This window comes from Cimex lectularius, unplaced genomic scaffold (genome assembly GCF_000648675.2).
Source record: "Cimex lectularius strain Harlan isolate CLEC.00 unplaced genomic scaffold, Clec_2.1 scaffold188, whole genome shotgun sequence".
Classification (NCBI taxonomy): Eukaryota; Metazoa; Arthropoda; class Insecta; order Hemiptera; family Cimicidae; genus Cimex; species Cimex lectularius.
The window spans coordinates 1,217,378-1,238,694 of NW_019392882.1; the positions used below are offsets into that span (position 1 = coordinate 1,217,378).

Below are 21,317 nucleotides of genomic sequence, written 5' to 3' on the forward strand. Positions count from 1 at the left end.
AATTGTAAACTTTAATATCAAAGTTTAAGCTTTATATTTGTTTTTAACATGTCTATTTCTGTGTAATTAGATCCTGATTAAGCTAGATAGTTCCATCGATTTTACTATACAATAAACATTATTATTATTCAATTCACTAGTTTTCGTGGTCCGCTTGACCAATTAATATATTTCAATTGGGGACCGCGGTAGCCGAGTGGTTAGCATGAGAGACTCTCACCGTCGCCTCTGGCCCTTTTTTCCCGATAACCCCCAATTTGAACACTCAAGAATTCGTACTATGGCTAATATGCAAGATCATAAGGCCAATAAAAAAAAAAAAAATATATATATATATATCAATTAATTAAGGTTTTTAGTTGAGATAAAAAAGTCAGTGTCACGAGCGGGATTCGAACCCACGACCTTCGACTTGATCCGCCGCTACTCTACCACCTGAGCTATCGTGGCTTCGATCTACTCGGACACTAACTTCCCATCTCAACCCCACCTTTTGAATTTTCCCTCCTTTTTGCCATTTTTCAAATGTTGTGTAATCTATTTGATTCTCGGCGACAAATGAAATGGCCACGGAGAAATTATTATTTTGGACATAAAGCCTTTTCCGTATATTTAAATCAGCTAATCTAGTATTTGCCTGTTTTCACACTAAATTTGTACGCCAATAAATTCTTTTACAAAATGACCAAATACAATGAATCTTAATGTATTTTGGCCATGTATGCAGAAATTAAATTATAACAGTGAATGAGCAGAGTCGTCCGAGAGGCTCTTGCACGTCAAGTGCATCTGTAGTAGATGCCCCATGAGAATCAGCCGGAAAGAAGAATGATCCTTCCCTCTTAAGAATAGGGCATAACGGTGTAGGTGAATTCCATTGAAGTATAGTATGGCCCTTGTCTAGGTCCGAGAGTACGCAGACCAGAAAGATACCAAAGGTGATAAACTATTGTACCCAGAATGTGCTCTGCACAAACACTCCTGAACTAACGAAAAAATAGATGTAATTGCCAAATGGAATACCCTTTGGAACAAAACCCCAGCAGAGAAACTGGCAAAAGAGATCCAAAAAGTCTTCTTTAAACGTACGACAAACATGCTGCAGCAAACTAGAAAAAACGTCGTGCCATTGCAGGTCCGTTATAGGCAATGCAGATAGCTTTCCGCCAAGAAGAGGAGGAAGCCGCAGTACTGACTTATTGCATGTTACTGCAAAGGTTTCTACTCACGGTCAACGAAAAGCTCAATCCAGCAAATATCACTGAGGAACCACTACCAAGGCTATAAAGGTTAATAAAAAGTTTCAAGCTTGATAGGTAGCAATAGTATATATGCGAAGAAGGACAATAAATAGATCTTCGTAGAGGACGTACTACAAAAGGCTCATGAGCCACCTCAACAAGTCTACCATTTGTTTACAACTTCTTCTATTTGGTGGTGTTATGACTTTCTACAGCCATATTAAGTATTTGATTTGTTCCTGACTGAAAATACGAACAATTGGCCAATCCATAGAATTAGATTTCACATAGTGGCTTTCTGAGTCAAGTTCCCTCTTGCTAGCAATTAATGTTAATTAATGTTCTTAGCCTTCTGCCAAGAGGAGGAGGAAGCCGCAGTGACTTTCTGCATGCTACTGAAAATACGTCCCTAGAAGCATTTGAAATTATTGGAAGAAGCCTAAAATTTGTTTGTAGGTTCTTCCAAAACGAAGAAGCCACAACCCTGACAAGTTCTCAAAAGACTGTTGGACATATTGGAACCCGCAGAAGATATGGTATGCAGGCTTTGCCACAAAGGAGAGAAAACCGCATGTGTATGTTTCTCTAAAAGTAATAAGCATAACACATACACAGAGGAATACTAAATCAAACAAATATAAATGAGGATCTATTGTCATGGCTATAATGAGTTTAAAAAAGCTCAAGGTTTGACCGGTTGGCCAGGACGTCGGAGATTGAGAACATTTTGGGCCAGTCTTGTCAAACGTGAGATTTATTTTTCAATTTCAGCTAACCTTTATATTTTTTTCTTGTAGAATTTAAAGTAAATTTTGACAAGTTAAACCCCTTATATTGAGAATCTACATTACATTTAACTTTTACATCACTTCCCGCCTTTCCTTTACATGAAAAATTGTGCAATCTTGAGCCTTTTTCCTCAGCATCAGTCTTTCAGGTAATAAAATAGTAAATGTCATTTCTTTAAGTATTATTTATAAATATCAGAATTGTGATGGTTTATTAGAAAACTATTGCTAAACTTATGACCATATTGGAAATTGTTTTAAACTTTATTTCAAGAGTTAACTTCGAGCTTTATAATATTCGTTTTCAGGATGGGTAAATCCTACGTATTATATTTAAACGTATCGGATCCAAAATGCTATTTTCTGTCTAATGAAGCCCGGCAGTAAGTTAGGTAAGCCGTGAAATCTGAATCCTCCCTTGCGAATTTCACGCTTGACCCATGAAAACGATTTGGCTCCGGCCATTTTCCCTTTCATACAGAAAGTTATGCGGTCGGCTAATTTATTTATTCTCGAACCTGACGATTCGATTCCTCCTTCCGGAGAAATGCCGGCCCAGTTCGAAAGCCATTAGCCCTGATGAGGTTCCTTTGTCTAGTTTTCCATTGACAGACGGAGCTCGTAATCGCGCTCCAGCTTGGGCCCTCGTTTTAACAACCAGCTCCTTTTTTATTCCTTTTTTTAATTTGTCTCCCCTTTGGAGCACTTTCAATGGGATGACGTCACAATTGCACACATGAGCAGAGCCGAACGCACCCCCGTTTTAAAAGCGCCCCCAGGCTCGATAGTGACAACCCCTCGCCTAGAAATCGACCCAGGATTCAACATATAGCCAAAAATAAATATTCTTTAAATCAAATTTCACGTACGAATAACGCCTACAAGGGGGATTACGAACACATAATCACCAATTTTAATAAAACTTTTTTGACTCGGGTCAGATCTTTCTTACAAATTCGGCTAGGTGACGAACAGTTAAAAAAAAATTAATTTACATAATGTTTTTGGTAAGAGGGGATCTGCCTTCGTTTTGCAAATATTTCAAGTATAAGGCAATAATGTGCAGGAGCATATTAAACGAGGTTACTTTTGTAAAAGACGCTTCCAATAAAGTGAGCTAAAGTTAAAACAATAATTCAGATTCATTTTAAGCACCCTGTAAAACCCTTAAATACGAATTTTCACAATACACATTATTAGCTGGATTCGCCTGGTGCATTTTTTTTTTTTTTTTTTTTTTTTTTTTTTTTTTTTTGTCGACGATGGCCGGTGTTCCGTTCAAAAATTCATAACTCCTCAGGGTTTTATCCAACGTCTAAGGCATCCCTATTGAGTTTGATTGCTTCTATTTTGGGCTTGCACCTCTTGTACTGACCTTGTTGTTTCACTTGTTTTATAGGTAATTTAATTGTAATTAAAAAACATAATTTAACTAAGAAATAATTTATAACGAAGCAGAGCTTTTTGTTCGATCGTTTTGTTTATATTTAAACTCCTACATTTTATTCGTGCCGTGCAATTTAAGATAGAATAAGAACTTTATTGAGTGTTTTAATAATTTTAACCAAATTAATCAATTTTTAATTCAGGCCAACTGGTTTTCAACTTCGCTAATAAACAAATTGGAACTTTTTAACTCTATTTCATTTCTAATTAAGAATGAAATAAGTATTAATACAAGAAGAAAGTAATTAAAAACTAATTACAATTAATTGCTGAAAAGCTGATTTAATGAGGTGGAAAACGACCCTAATTAAATGAGAAGAAACAAATTAATACTTGCTCTATTATTCTAAACTAACGTGAAGTTTTGGTTAAATATTCTTTATTGTTGTTGTTAATTTTGTTGTTTTCTGATACAACTTACAGTTAGTAGTCTGAAAAACAGAATTTCCCAATTAATATATCACCCCCTTTGTGAATTTATTCCCCATGAGTGCACCCGTCCGGGAAAAACATTTCTGAGAGCTCGCCTATTTTTATTTCTTTTTCTTCTTGTTCGGTTTTTTCCTTTCGAGGCTTGCCTGCTCGTCTGGTTCTCTCAAGGTGGTCTGCATCTGAGCTCAGGTTTTCCACCTCGTCAAAACACTTGAAAACCGTCTGCCAAAAGAATTCCGTCCGGGGTCTCGTTGTGTGATGACTTAAAGAACATATAAAGCCACTTTGGTAAACCTGGACGGATAACCATGGCTAAAAACATTAACATTTATTAGCTTTAGGAAGTTAACAATCTGGTTTTATGTTTCTATACATAATTAATTGGCAATAAAGTATTCTTTTAATAACAATAAAACCACAATTATATCCTGTTTCATTTTTTTGCCACTAAAGATTCATGCTTTGTCATCCGTTCAGTCGAAAGGAATTCAAACTTTTACAGCACTGATTATGACTGATTATTTTTTTAATCACAGTCTGTGACAATGACCTTCCCTTTCGAAATCATTTTTAAAGGAAACATGTGCAATAAAATAAAGAAAAGCGAGAACTAGCCTAGCTATATTGCAAAAATGTTTCTTCCTACTTAGCTGAATTTTTTAGCCACGGTTACTACATTGGCATTTTCAGGAGAAACTAAGTTAAGTTGTAAAATTTTCTTTATTAAAGCTTAATATATAATAATAATTATATTGTGGAAATTCACAATTTTCATTTGAATTTAACAACTTTGAAAAGAAAAAGTAATTGTGTTGAGCCTATTCAGGATTGTTCATTATTTCATGCTATAAATTAACATGAACGCACATATACGTTGAATAAAATCCAGTCTTATATTTGTGTTTTATCATACGTAGGGGAAAAATAATTCGTCAATATTTCAAAAGGAAAAAACTTCGTGGCGTCGTAGGCAGGATTTTTGTGCAAGTCCTTGAAAAGGACGTCCCGATCCATCATGAGATCCCGTCCCTTTCTCTTTATTGATATTTCCAACTCGTCGTTTCTCATCTTGCATTACCATTCGACGTGGAAAACAGTTTTTGCACTGAACAAGGATAAAGGCACTTTTACAGGGTGAAGGGCCCATTACTCCGACCCACCCCTTTATACGGAATGTCCATAAAGACATTGCATGAATTCCGAGACCAATAAAGGGAACTATTGAGCCTCTTCAGGTTTGAACAGACTATTAGGAAGACCCTCTGGACTGACCCTGTCTGAAAATTCCGAAAGTACTTTCACAAAATAATAACTACATAAAATATTTTTCCCTTTCAGAAGATAAATGGAAGGAAATATCAGCTTGGTCAAACAGTTGGATCCAGTGTAAGAATCCCCCAATCATTAGAAAACACATAGAAAATATGATAAAAATCCATCAAAGTCTTTATATTTTTTCTTATAATACAACCAAAATGTATGAAATTGCAAGATTAGCGTAAAATAACCAATTATCGAACAGTAAAAAAGATTCAATGGATATCTTGACCACAGGAGCTTTCTAGACTTTATAATGCATGGCTAAGGCTATTTTGGTGATAAATTATTTATCATGAAGGAAGTGGATAATTTGCGATTTTGAAGTGCACATGCGCGAGTTTACAGTTTGATAATAAGTCGGTTCGTTTTTCTTGTTTCCTTGCGGTGGATACAATACTTTTTGAGTGAGCGTTTTTTGACTCACTTTTCCTACTTTTTAATTTTTTATACATTTTCGGACTAACGTTCATATTAATCTCTAGTTCTTGTAAAATTGGCATAAAAATATAGTGAAGGCAACAATAAGTTTTTTTTTTAACTTAGTTTGAGAGCTTCCATAAAACATACCACCCACCAAACCAAGTTGATTTAGGATACTAGGAGTCGTCCTTTTTTCGACCTTATATATATATTACGCACGGCGGGTGACCAGGACCCTAGGGGTTAAAAGCCTAGGTAGGCCCGTACCCCATCCCTAAAAGGTCCGGGACCTGGTCGGCTCACGAGTCCTGCATAAACCTTTTGGACCTATTCACAAACCCCAAGATTTTGGACCATTTTATCTTGGGGAGTGTTTTGGTTATGTCCTCTCCTTCGAAAGTATCTTTCCCTAGCATAAGGTTTTTTTCGACCTTGGACACCGCGACCTTTGGTATATTTTGCTTTTCCAAGATCGAGTACAGCTCTCCGTTAGGCTTGTTACCAGATCCAAAAGCCTTTGTTAAGGGATTCCCGGTGCATTATTCACGCTTTGCCTTTCCCTCTTTCAGGATTCTCCTTCTTAGGAGGAATCTCAGCCTGTGGACTTCGCACCAGTCTAAGTTTCGCTGTTTCCTTCTTCCTGGCAATATCTGCAAAGACTTGTTTCTACTGCTCTGAACATATATATATGTCTCATGGAGTCTGCAGTGTCCGATCAGCAGTCATGCAATCATTCTATTCAAAACAGATGCTAGGTTTAGGGAAACTTTTTGATTGTTTGTCACCTGTGAATTCATCCAATGTTGTCATTTCTTTCTTCATCCATTTGTTCAATTTCGCTTTTAACATGATTTAAAGTGTGCATGTTTGCGGTACTGGACCAAAGGGTGTGAAGGTTGCTCCCCCTTTTCCTAGTTTGTTCATTGCCTGAAACCCACATCAGAGTTACCTGGTTGCGTTTTTACAAGAGTTAGAGATATTTTAGGGATTTACAGACCAGTTTTGAGTTGAAGGTGGATGAGACCGAAACCTCCGTTGCTCTGTCTGAGAAGTGCAAATTTTGGTCTCTTTTGAGTATTTCTTATGCACAGAGTTCTTTTTCATGAACCTCAGCTTGGAATATTGGTGGTGTGGGAGTTAGAGGTTTTGCCATATTTTGAGCCTTTACCCCATGCCTCTACACCCTTTTATATTTTGGAATCCATTAGTTTCTAGGTGTTGTTCAGAACATCTTTTGTTGCTATTTTTATTTGGAAGGATCCGTTAAAGTTTTATTTTATTTTCATTTTGTCAAACAATGTTTATTTATTTTGTTCAGTCTTTTTAGCATGGTATAGGGCTTTTTTAAAAGAAAGGGTCGTAAGAGCCTGTTTGAACTTTAGTTTTTCTTTTATTCTAATATTAACACATATAAAATTTAGTTCTGCCGTTATTTTCTTGGATGGTCCTTTTATTTATGCACTGGTGCCCGAACGAGGATAATTTTGTTGATGTCTCCAATGCCTGTCCTTGATACAACGTTCTGAACTTTACTATCGATGAAATGCTGTCTGCCTGTCCTAATAGAAGGCTAATCTTTTATTGATATTAACTATTATTTGTTTTCTCTGGTACAGTTCAATAATCTAGACTCCCCCCCCCCGAAATATTATATAGACCTTTGGCTTATTTCCATAGATAGTTCCTGGCGAATACTTGGTCGTAGAGCTATATGTATAGTCAACATTAAGTGGGATATCTTTTTCTGTCTTCTTAAGCTTTATTTGCTCCTTTTGTTTGGGTTGTCTGTTGGAGCATGTCCCTGCATCTGTGATTTGTGACTCTAGCCAGTGGATAAAATACTGGATAAGTACTGAGGACGGTAACTACACTCATCTGTGTCGCGGGTTGTCATGGGTCTAACAATCTTTATTTATTGCCGGTGGATTCCAAAAGGTTGTTTCGATACATCTACCATTGGATAATAATAATACGGAAGTAAAGTTACTGTTACAATAATTTTTTTAAAGGTACAGACAAAAATAATAACTGGGTGTTTCGTCTTTATTTGGAAGATTTTCGATTTGGCCTTATTTCTGTGTTTCGGAAACAAAACAAGATATTAACTATAATAAATTATTGGTATTGATTGTACATTTAATTATAAGGAAAAATAAATGTTATATATGATATTATTGTAAAGTTTAAAGATCGGGAAGTTGTCAAGTAAAAATTTTCAAAAATCATCGTTGCATTGATAGCTAATAAAAAAGGGTATTTAAATGTTATATTAGTGTTCTGTTTCATTAAGCAACATAATAATATCAGGGCCATGGTTAGGTTGGTACGTAAATACCCTCCATTTTGGAAACGACCAGCTTAGAGCAGACCAACTGCTTGTAATCTTTTAAATAGTTTTATGCTCTTGGTTGTGTGTTGAACCCGGTCCCGAAACCTTCGGGTGTGACGGAACACGCAGACAAAAAAGGAATAAAGCTACAAAGGTCAGTAAAAGGACAGAGGCCCTCTCGGTTCGGCTTCTTGGACCGTTCATTCTCAGACGTTGATAAAAGAAATTCCTTTTGATCCTTTTGAAAATTGAAACAGAAACGGCTGGTCGCGAGCCGGGGTTGGTGTGTCCCGCCCACATTACCGACTATAAATACATCACGCATCGGAGCATATGCCGTCTCCTATCTCGGTTTCGTAGAGCTGTTGATAGCACGCGGAGCCTCGCTCTACCTACACTTTTGCTGTTTTTTTACCTTTCTTCCCCCATTTATATTTAATTAATGCTTTTATAGTTATTGTCCGTCGGAAGAGTGCATTGTCGTGGATCAGCTGCGCCTTGCCCCCGGTCCCCTTTATATTTATGCGTTTAATTAAACTCGAATGCTCTGATCGGTGTCCCCCTCTCGACGGGCTCACGGGTCAACGTCTGCTCAAATTCCACATTCGAGGCTTTTCTTACGCATGGCCTCGAATCTCAAAAATAACTCCTGGCCAGTTCTGTCCTTTTACCTCGCGTATTTTAAGTCATATGTGCTAAATACCCGAAACAAATCGATGTCTCTCTCACTCTTATGGCAGATTAATGAATTCAAAACGTTTCAATCAGACTCTTTTTTCTATGTCTGTTACAAGCAAGTACGAAAAAAAAAACTTTAGACTGACTGATCATTTGAAAACGCTTTACTTATCCATAAGATTATTTATCTTTTAGCATGTTTTGCCCATGTTTGTCTTAAGGGAAGTTAACGTTATAAGCAAAATTTGGCACCATGATATATGGCCAAAAGTTCGAAATGTAGAATTAAGTTCATGCTTTCACAAAATCTATCATTTTGTCAATTGGGTTTGCAGTATTAGATACTGTTGATCATCAAATGGGGGAATAGGAAGGCTTTCTGCCTAATTGAGATTGGCTGCATAATTGAATTTCACTAATTTAATTTAGTTTATATGTCTGCTAACAACGGATGCACTTTTGTGTTAATTGATTTTACAATGGAATAAACACAATAATTTATTTATGCATATTATGTACGCAGTGTCCATTGAACAGACGTCAATACTTGCTACTTGCCAAATTGGACCCAAAAGTCCCTATTGTATAAAGTCTGATTCTCTTTGGAGATATTTCACTTTTCAGTTTACTTCAACCCTTCACAACTTTATTCCATATTTCATAAAATGTTTATCCTACTTTAATTTAATTACATCAGTGGAAAGAGCATTTTTTTTTTTAAATTGTAACCTTGAGCAAACAAAGCTGAAAATCACTCAGAAGATAAACATTTACGAGTTTCCGAAGCTGTTGTCTAAATTATTTAATACTGACAGATATGGTACTTAGCGAAAAGTTGCCCCTACTATCAAGCTTTAATTCCATGTATATAGTTTCTCAAAGGTCAGATATAACCGATGTAAATTTAACGGTTAATTACTAGAAATTTGATTTTTCAGTTACGAACAGTGGAAAAATAGTTCAATAAGATTTTAAAACCTATTTCAGAAATAACGAAAGTATATAAAGTAAACAAAAAAATTCTACAAAATTAAACTTAAGAAAAAATACAACAGAACCAAGAAAATCTTACATAAGCTTTAGACAAGAACTTCAGAAACTCGTACAAGTTTATATTAATACTTTTTAAAAGGATAGTTCCTACTCACAATAAGTTGTTTTGTAACGATCCGGATTTCGAGCCTTTTAGCTCATCATCAGGTTGTAGAAGTCCTTCAACCTGATGATGAGCTAAAAGGCTTGAAATCCGGATCGTTGCAAAACAACTTATTGTGAGTAGGAACTATCCTTTTAAAAAGTATTGAACACCACACTCACACCATCATTTATCATTTCTAAGTTTATATTATATTTTTGTGTTTTCTTCGGTTAAATTCCATTAACAAATGAAAATCAATGAATCTCATACGGTTTTTAATGCTTTTACCATTGTTGTAATTAGATTTACAGAAGTTTTAGCATTTTATGAGATAGTGTGGACTTGAAATAAAGTAGTGGAAGGTTGAAGAACCATCAATAGTAAAAGATATCGATTACAATTGAGAACTACACTTTGAACTTAAAAAATACGGACATTCTATACTATCCAAAACCATTAAATTTTGGTTATTATATGTAAAAAAAGAGAAAATTCAGGCTTATTCAGGTTATTTTAAGAAAATGATATGCAGGGTGTTTCGAGAACAGAAATCAATACTTTTAACATGTTAACATGTCAAATTGGACTCAAAAGGCTCTTTTCTCAAAGTCTGATGCAGATATTTCACTTTTCAGGTTAGATATAACTTTAGCAACTTTATTCCATAAAGTTCCCCGTCTCTCTAAAAATATCTCCTACTGCAAACTTGATTACTAATCGAAAGAGCATTGAAACTCAATTGAGATTATACTTTTTTTTAATGCAAACTTTAGCAAACAAAATACTGAAGTAAAATATGTCAGTAAGCGATGTCTTAGAAAATCATATAACATTATTGATTTTTCTTTTTAAGGTTTTGGTAGAAATGAAAAAGTTAGTGTCACGAGCGGGATTCGAACCCACGACCTTCGGCTCAATACGCCGCTGCTCTAACCTAATTAGACTCTGAATAGTCAAAACGTTTTAGCTTAATTTGGCATAATAAGACATAGGATAACGTCCTAAAATATTGAATTCTGTTCACCTTCCACTTATATATTATATATGAAATGGGCAGTCCTCCAGTATGTAACTACTTCTACCGTACCACCCTGACTGGCGATTTGAACACGTTTTAATCATACAAAAAAAAAGTTTTTGACTTTCCCCTTTTTCTATGTTTGTTATCAAGAAATGTATAAACTTATAAGCAAAATTTCATATTGGCCTCCCGATAATATGTTAAAAAGTTTTACGTCAGCTTCGACAGATCTGTCCACAAAAATTATCACGCTATCCCATTTTTTATCAGCTTATCGATTTTTTTTCTTTTTGTAATGTCTGTTAACTGCCAGTTAATAGTTTGCAAACACCAGAAACAACAAATAATCAGTTGCGTTTAAATTAATTAAGTATCACTGAATTGATTCACTTTGACACGTCTGCTAACAATAACACTCATGCAATATCCCGTTTACTTTGTAATATTAATGCAATCAATCATTCACTCATGTATATTATGCAAATTACATATACAATGTTATGTATAGGAAATTGATAGATCTAAAGAGTTTTTAATTTTTTAAGTAGATAGTTCAATGATGGACGAAAATTGATTTTTTAGATTAAATTGGGTTATTTTTCTATTTGCATTTTTGAAATTGTAATGGCCTCATTTTTTATTTATATTATTTTTTAATTATTACTTTGTATAATGACAATGACCTAATGATTGCTCGGAGATCGTGAGATGCGCTCTGGTGTAACGTAGGTTTAAGAAAAACATTTTCTTTGTCGCTCCAACGTTTCGAGCTTTATTGAAATCATCTTCAGGGCCTGGGATTTACAAACATTGTTTAAATGTAACAAGTACATGTAGGACGTAAAAAAAATGAATTTTTACAATGCAAAAAAAAAAAAAGATTTTTTATAATCAATCAAGTATTTGTACTCACTCAAAGTGTTTGAGTACAAATACTTCGATTGAATGTAAAAAACCTGTTTTTTTGCATTGTATAAATGCACTTTTTTCCATATCCTACATGTATTTGTTAAATTTAAACAATGTTTGTAAATCCCAGGCCCCGAAGATGATCTCAATAAAGATCGAAACGTTGGCACGATAAAGAAAATGTTTTTCTAAAACCTACGTCTCACCAGACCTCATCTCACGATCTCCGAGTAATCATTGACTAACCGTCACTAAAGACCACACATTTCAATAAATACCATTCAATCTCAGATATGTGAGAACTTACCTTAACCCATCTAAATTTGGCTCATTTGTTGGATAATTTCTTCCCAATCGGACGGTACAATTTCGTTAAAATTGGTTGGGAGAAATCCAAAATGCTTCAGCTGTTATAGGAGATACGCAAGAGTGTTTAGGTCTCCGGATTATTTCTTCTGTGGGGAGACAAATGTATATTGTTTTGGACCTCATAAGGAAGGACATATCTCTTCGAATATTTCAATAAACAATTAAATTCAAATTTGTCCAAGTAAATTATTTCTTTAAAAAAATATTAATCGTAAAATTATAATTTTTAAGTAAATTTTGTCTCGTAATGTTACGGCTTAAGAAGTGTTTCATACTCAGATTGTCCTGAATTAGATGAACTTGAATTTATGACGTTCCTTATCTTTTCCTTTTTGAGCTGAAAGGTTGCTAAAGATTTCAGATTTCACTGCTACCACATAACTTTCCTTATCTCCCTCATCCCTTTATTTTGTAATAAAATGATTTTCCGACCTAAGCTGAATTTGTCTCTGAGTTAACAAATCGTCACACAGAAAAAAAAAACTGGTGCAGAACAATTTATCCCAGGGGATTTTTAATCCCAGGCTCTCCCTTTTTCGTAATTGAATTCGGCGAACTCCCCGGGTAGTACTTTTTTCTACCCTGGCTATCCCGACAGCGATCACCCTTGGCTTTTGCATTTTCCTTTTTTTTTGCGCCTCCCCCGTGTCCATTAAAACCCGTCTCGCGGGCACTAAATCAAAACTCTTTATGTCGACTTTTCCTTTCTCCGCTCTAACGCCTCCATCAGATGAAAATATCCGCGGTGGAGATTGTACTTATGAAAAAGGGAATTGAATCGTTGAAAATCTCCGGTACACTGCAGCATATTGAATTATCCTGGCCTTCCCTACAAGTTACGCACTGCAGAGCACTACGGTTTTTTCACGGTACAGAGGACAGTGTAAAACATCCAGTAGAAAATCTTTAAAAATGCACTCGAAGTTTCTCCTTATTAAATGAAATCAAAACAAGTGAATAATTTTTTATATATTTTAAGTCCAATTCTCTACATGGCACATGCGAGGGTAAATTATTTTCATTTATTAGCATATTTTTCTTCCAATATAAGGTTGTGGGCAATTTGTAATGAAAAGAATTCAGTTCATCGCTTCTAAAGGTTTAGATTATCAATATATTCAATTAAATTTGAGAGTTCATTTATTATTAATTGCCATCTGAGAACAAAATTATTAATAATTTACCCAACAAATTAATTTCCTGTATTAGAGTACGGTAATCGAATTGGTGAAGCAGCAATTTTTGCTGCATCAGCCACCTCACCCCGCATATTCCACGATATTGTCCGGACAATTTTCAGTTTTTGTCAATAGAACTAGAGGTTAAATTACAGGATTTTTTCGCTTCAGAACCCAAAATATTTCAAAGCCATAACTGAAACGCAAACAACATGTAAGAATAGAGTCCGTCCTATCTTTTATTGTAAACAGCATTTTCACATAAAAGAAGGTTAGAATTCAAACAATTTTATATTGTACGCATTTTCATTGATTGAATTATTGAATGATAATGGAATTAATAATACGGCAAAAATTGCCGCATTTGGTGAGACTAATTACCTTCTTAGCTAGCGTGTTTGCTGCCAAACTGTGTTTCCTTCAACATTACTACCTTTTTTTACCAAAATGTTTATTTTAGAGCAAACACTTTTAAAAGAAGAAATCTGGTTATTTTCACAGAAATTTATTGCATTATACAATAGTTCAAATGTAATTGGTGAACAGCAACAAATTGCTGCATATCAGCAAGACTTGTTGATTTCGTAGTCCCATGTTGCCTGTCATTACCTGCAGAAATGTTTATTTCAGAGCAAACACTTTTACAAGCTGAAATATTGTAAAAGAGCGTTTTTAGAGGAAAATTAAGACTGCATTATAGCTCTAAAAAACTGGTGAAATCTGTTACTTTGGTCGTCACCACGTTTGTTGCCATTAATTGAGAACATTTTCTATTGATTAGAGCAAAAGGATTTGAAAGACGGAACCATGTAAGTTAGATGTAGACAAGTCAGTTGAAAAGTTGTTTATTTGATGGCAAATACTTTTGGAATAGAAAGGCTTATTTGTAAAAGAACGTTTTCACAGAAAAGGTAGCACTGCATTTTGCTTAAAGCTCGATTGGTGAGACGTGAAAACTCGCTGTATTTTGGTGAAACCTGTTACTTGATATTATGTGTATTACATGATACACAATGAAGATTGAAGAATAAATTGCAACTTAATTATTACTGAATCGTAGCGCAAAAGAGATAGGTGAAACAGAAAATTATTACTGGACTTCGGTAAAACCGTTACGTTCGTAGCCATGTTTGGTGCCGTTAATTAAAAAAATTTTCTTTCTTCCAAGTCAAATCGTTTTGGAAGAAAGAATATTGCAAAAGAGCTCTTTTCACATAAATATTATGGCGATATGAAATGCAATTGTTGAAAAGTCAAAATTTGCTGCATTAGGTATGAACTAAGTAGCCACCATCCATGTGTGCTGCCATTAATTGCAGGAATTCATTTAAATTAAAGAATGGAGGAACAAAAGAATCCTTTCTACCTAAAGATTATAACTGCTTAACAATTGAAAATACGATTGTTTAAATAGCAAAAATTGCTGCATACCGGAGAGACCTATTACCTTCGAGTCGATTTGCTGCAGTTAACTGCAGAACATTTCTTTACTTCAAATCGAATAATTTGGAAAGAACCAATTTTACAAAAGAGCCATGTTCACTGAAAAATTAAGGCGGATCGTTGAAAAGTCATAAATGGCTACATCTGATAAGATCAGTTACTCCGGCCTCAAGGTGTGCTGCCATTAATTGCACACAAACAAATTCGATTTTACAGAATAAACTTTTAAAGAAGTGTGATGGACCCAAATGTTAAGAAAACTTTACAAATGAAAATGATTGGTCAACCGCACCTGCAAAAAGTGCTGCAATTTGGTGAACCTGTTGCCTCCAAAGCTAACAAGTTCGTTGCTCTCCTGATTTAATTTATTGTCCAGCCAATTTTAATTTGATGTTAATAAATTCAAAACAAAAATAAATGTAAGTGATAAGAGCTGTAGGAATTAGTGCAAATGCGATTGGTGAAAAGGCAAAAATTGTTTCGAAAAATTGTGCTTCTTGCAATTCTACCCACCATATTTCTTCTGACCAAATACTGTCAGTTCTAATTTATATTTTTGGTGAGAAAAGTAAAAATTAAATTGAGAAAATCTCTTAAAAGCAAAAATCGGAAGGAGCTGTTCTTTAACTATTATTTAACCACTAACGTGTAGTATCCAAAATTCTTTTAACTGGATGAATTTGTGAAAACTATTGCAATTAATTAAACAGTAAAACTCGTTGCATTTTCGTGTTACCTGCAACCAACCCCACATATTTGCTGGCTTACAACTAAATAAACACTGAAAGATCCGTTTAATTTTAATTTGTTGCTAATAAAAAAATTTATTTGTAAGAAATAAGTATGTCAATTAAAAAATCATTACAATCATTTTAATAGCTGATTGGTTTATTAGCTGGATGCATCATTGAGTAATAAGGAAATTGGTGTAACGGCCAATTTGGCGCAGTTTTGTGGGACTGGTAACAGTGTCATCGCTGTCTCTTCTCCTGATTGATTATTATGACATTATTTTACGAAATCATTTAAACAATTAAATTTCACCTCGGTATAAAAATTCAATAAGTGTGATTGAAAAGGCAGTGAGTTATGGATGAAAATGACGTTAAAACATGTATTAATTTTTGCCAATGTTCTAAAAATCATTATATAAATGTTTTCACAAAGAATCGACGTTATATTCTAATCATTAATTGATTTTTGTCATGGTGGATTATGGTTGTTGTTATTCAGTAAAGCACTGTAAAATCAATCTGTAAAATAAAGTAGGTAGAGATTTTAGATTCTTTAAACGTAAATAAATCATTTAAATTTTGGTTATTTCTGCTAACCTTATTTCTACATTTTTGTTTATTTTGTCGTAAAAAGTAATCGTCCGAGACGTGTGACGATTGAATTAAGTTTAAATCCGTAATCTCATCTCATCCAATTTGTTGAAAATTTATTCATGGATAAAAAATACTTTTTTTAAATCAACGTTTAGGAAACCTTCGTCCTGAGCCGTGACAAATACCCGGCCTGATTGATCACTCCGTTTAGCATTGAACGAAAGATCGTTTCGTCACTTTGCCCACTCAATTGATTTATTTCGTTATTTCAATTGGCATGATTTCACCAATTTCCTTGACGTATTGAGAGATAGATAGTGAGAGAAAAAAAATTGTATATAAATTACCATCGATCCTTTTAAAAACAGAGCTTTTCAAAATATTAGTTTTGTCTTACTAAGGTATGTTTTTTATTTTTCAGGTTAGTCAGCTTTTTTTGGGACATTAATGCGGTTATCGTAAGTATGTTGGGCTTTAAACCCTATTCTATCACAGGAGTTTGTGTCTCTCCCAGCTTATAACCTTGACCGTCATTGAAGGTCCATCTACATTGGTAATGATGGAAGGTATTGTTAAGGGGTAAGCCCGCGATACTCAACTGGTAATTAGTCGTTACACCCTCGTGTTAGAGGAATTACTCTGCTTTGTGGTGCTTGTATGCTTGGTGTCACTCCCCGCTTATACCCTGACCACCACTGAAAATCAACCTCGAGTGGTAATAATATGTACAAAGTATTGTAAAGTGGTTTGAGATCGTGACACCCAAGGGATAATTCGCTAAATCCTCCTGAATCGTAGGAATTATATTGTGTGTGGGCCTGCTTGATGTCTCGACCTACTTCTATCCCTGACCATCGCTGATATCAGGCGCGATTGGTAATAATATGTACAAGGTATTGTAAATTGGTTTGAGCGCGCAACGCCGAATGGTAAGTTGGACTTTAATCCTCCTGTATTTTAAGGAAATACTTCACTTTGTGGGTCTGCTTGGTGTCTCTCTCGCTTATACCCTTGACCGTCACTGATGAGCATTTATTGATAAAACATATTAATTCTACACCTCCATATGCTCGATTTTATGTAGTAGTAACAAGCCCACCAGTTAAGTTACCTAGTGCAAAGCTGACACTCGTCTGATAAAACCAAAAATGGCGAGGATAGACGGGCGGAAATGGTTTTTGAAAGGACCAAGCTTAAGATTTATCCGATAAATTTAATCTCACACGGTCTAATGAAGTAAAGAGTAGGCAGACTTGAAACCATCTGTTCCTGCAGATATACACAGATGATATGTCAAGTGATTTGGCTTGTATTAATCGATTACTTTATAGTTGTTTTGCTATTAACTTAATTCTTCTTGTTTTCTCTTGTGAATGAATTAAGAAGTAATCTTTTTGTTTTATGCCTATATAATTGTTTCTTGTTTATTCGACCGATAAGTAACTCCAAAAAGTGATGTTTAAGTTTTGACGTCCTAACGAGATAAATCGAGCTTTATGCTGATCCGCTTGAATTGCATACAGTTGCTTCGGGTACGTAATTGTAGTGAAAGCCCGAGTCTTTTCTCGATACAGCGAGCGAAGGGCTTTTTCCGCTGTTTGTTTGCTCGAGGGGATGTGGAAGAGGGGCATCGGATGTTTCACACCTTCCAGCCCCTTACGTCTGATTACCCAAGCCATTACCTGTAGGCAGACAGGAGGGTCTTCTTCCCTGTCCCTATTTCCCACAGAGGCACCCTTCGAGGAGAACCCTCGAAAAAACGATTTGCATCTTTTTTCTAGACTCCAGGTAGCCTAGGAAAAAAAACCACCGTTGGAAGTCGGTAAACACTAACTGTGTGTCACCGGCCTTAATAATGGATGGAGGCTTTTGATGAATGGATGAGAAAACATTCATATTGATCCCTTTATTAAAATTTCTTCCTTGTTGGCATTGTAGGATTTTTTCCTTTCTCTTTCGCTAATTGAAACATAGGGTTCCTTATCCTGAGGGCTTGCCTAACGACCTAGATTTTATAGTCTTGGGACATAATTTTGCCTTTTGTGTGGTAATGTTTATTACACTCCCCAAATAGAACGCTGTACTGTAGGATGCAAACAAATTTTTTTTAAATTCATTTTTCATGCAAATGCGTTGCTTTTTGAAAACCAAGTGACGGATTACCCCTCTAGATTCATTTTAGTTAATTATTTATTAAACATTAGAGTTGGTACATGGCACAGATGAAAACATCAACCTTCGACCGCCAGTAATAATTATTAGGTCAAATTATTAATTTGTATTTTGTATAGAGGACCCACCTTTGCTTGTACCTTACATTTGATTCAACTGTTGTCGATTTATTAAAGGAATATAATCCGTTTTTGTTTACTTTGAATCATTTAAATGTTTGTTCCAAAAGGATAGGTTTAGTTAACACGAACATAGTTTTAGCTCGACTATCTCCCTTTCTATCACTTTTTGTCTATCTATATTCGATTCTATCTATCTGCTCTCTCTCTCTCTTTTTTTTCTTTCTTTTCTTCTATTCTCTTTCCTCTCTCTGACATCTGGACCATTTGTATGTACTTAGGTTAGCGTATCTATATCTGTATGTTTCCTTCTCAAAATTCTCCCTTTCTCTGACTTTCTCTTCTCTCTCCGTCTATTTCTCTTTCTCTCCTCTCTCTCTCTCTCTCTTTCTCTCTCTCTCTCTCTCTCTCTCTCACTCTCTCTCTCACTCTCTCTCTCTCTCTAATTATCTAATCTATCTAGTTGTCTCTCTCTGTCTTTCTCTTTGTCTATTTCTCTCCGTCTATTTCTCTTGCTCTCCTCTCTCTCTCTCTCTCTCTCTCTTTCTCTCTCTCTTTTATATTGCTCCCTCTTCCTCTTCCTCTCTCCTTCTCTTTCTTTCTCTCTCTCCCTCACTCTTTTATATTGCTCTCTCTCTCTCTCTCTCTCTCTCTCTCTCTCTCTCTCTCTCTCTCTCTCTTTCTTTCTCTCTCTCTCTCTCTCTTTCTCTCTCTCGTATTCACTCACTTTATTATGTTTCCCTCTTTTCCCTCGCTCTCTGTTTTTTCACCTCCCTCTCTCACACACACTCTCTCTCTTTCTCTCTCTCTCAGTATCTCTCTCTGTCTATTTCTCTTTCTCTTTTTCTTCATCTCTCTTTTATCTCTTTTATATTTCTCTCTCTTCATCTCTCACTCTCTCTCTTTTCCTCTCGTCCTCCCATTCTCCATTTCTTTTTTCTCTCGCACACGAACCGCGATGAGAATTCGTATTTGAAGCATGCTTTTTTGAAATTTGAATTTTGAAAGGTCGATAGTTTTCAAAGCTGCCGCCCTCTTCAGGGAGAAAACGTATTGTTCCGTCAAAATTACTTTTAAAGTATTGATTTCTCCCTAGGTTTTTAGGATAAACAAGGCGCGAGTCACGTGGGGTCAGAATTTTTGGACCATCTCCAAAATTTATTAGCAGACCGTCTCGTCGGGTCTAGGAGTAAATGAATCGAAACGGAGTTAAATTTAACTGTACGATATCGTGCTTTCGAGGTTGATCCTTCCATATCCAGAATGAAGAACCACCCAATAAAGTGCTATTTACAGAATATTATCGTTTAATTTTTTTAATGAAAATTATATATTTTTATTAGGCAATACGCTTGTGCAACACAAAAATTTGTTTGATTTCTTACATGGACCACAACCCAAAAATTAAAAAAAAATTGCAGTGCGAGATTAGACGTCGGATAGTTTTTCACTACGGTCGACAATGAGACCCCAGTGTGAGAACGAGAGATTGCATCTTCCGAGGAGTGTTGCAACTCCAAGGACAGGGCTCTAATGGCTACAAAGAGGTCATTGGGAAGGCTGCCATGCCCTTGACACTCCTCGCAATCCACCTCAATCCTCGTACTTTACGCAGCATTTTCGATTCACGCGTCCGCCGAAAAGGCGTATCCGTCCCTAAATGGCATGTCTAAGACACGGGTGCCTGAAAAAATAAAGAAGGATGTGTGGGCGCAATACGCGGTCCGGCTACAAGATGCAGACATTGATTGCGTATATATAACATATGACGTGGGCGTTAAGAAATTAATGAAAATTCCTAGGAGTGGTCTGATCGTTTTTAGTTACCAAACAACTTTAACGTAAAACATGCTTACAACTGTTTTTATTTTTGGAATGTATTCAAGTATAGTTTATAAATATTACAAGTGTGTTTATTATTGTTATTTTTATCCAGTTACAAAATAATCCAGCCGGACAAATAAGTGAGAAACCAGTCAGCTGGGTTAAGGGTACGGGGCTTGGAGGTCGCGAGGTCATCCTCATCGGGTTCTTGGGATAGTAAATCGTACTAAGCTTAAGCAGAAGGGTTAGCATAGATCGAAAGGGTGGAATAGAACATGGGAGCGGTATCAATTCATTGACAAAAAGATTGATCAACTCCTTCTAGATAGTTTAATGACGCAAGAGGACAATAGAAGGAGGTACGCCAATTCGTTTTAATTAGAAGGATTGGCTGGTTTTGGTAAGAACCACACAGCTCCGTAATGGTCGAAGTAAAGTTTTTTTAGGCTCATGATAGATTTATATTCTGATAGTTGTGTTCGTAGGTTTTTTAAAAATCTGGAGATTCCACGTCAGCCTGCTGTCTTGTTATAAGAACTACGACCTAGCTTGAGTGAACAGTGTTGGCTTGCTGTTGATTTATTTAGTTTACCTTAGCAGGTAAATAGGTCACATCCAAAATAGTTGGTGAAACCACACAAAACCTGGGAAAAGTTTTTTTTTTTTTTTTTTTTTTTTTAAATTTTATTACAATCTGCAATTATTGTTTACAACATGTAATTTGCGGATACATGAACAACTATATATATATGTACAACTATTTACATTGAGGGGAGAAAATAGTCAGTGCTATCCTCCCTCTTCACTTTGTTTTTTTTTTTAGTTCACTCGGAAAGGAGGTCGCGGGGCCATTTCCTGTTAAGACGCCTTATGGGGTTGTAGGGATGGGTTCTATCGGACAGGGCTTGGGCAAGACTATTTGGATGGTGGGAAAGTTTTTTGTGAAATTTGGTAAATTTTTGGGGAATAAATTTTTGGATATAAGGAATTTGAAGGTCGTTGTGGAGCGTAGCATTGGAGACATAATAAGGAGCATTTACAATGGATCTGAGGACTTTAGATTGAAAGGATTGGAGGCGTTGGATATTGGAAGGTTTAGCGTTGGGAAAAGTTAACAGCACAAAGGAAGTTTGGGTAATTAACACGCAAACAAACCGGCTAG

At 35.6% G+C, this 21,317-nt stretch overlaps 1 protein-coding gene across 4 annotated transcripts in view; it reads left to right on the top strand.

The window, feature by feature from the left end:
- The window catches only part of LOC106674383 (protein gustavus), a 380,850-nt gene that overhangs the window by 274,916 nt on the left and 84,617 nt on the right, over positions 1 to 21,317 (top strand). The window lies entirely within an intron of this gene.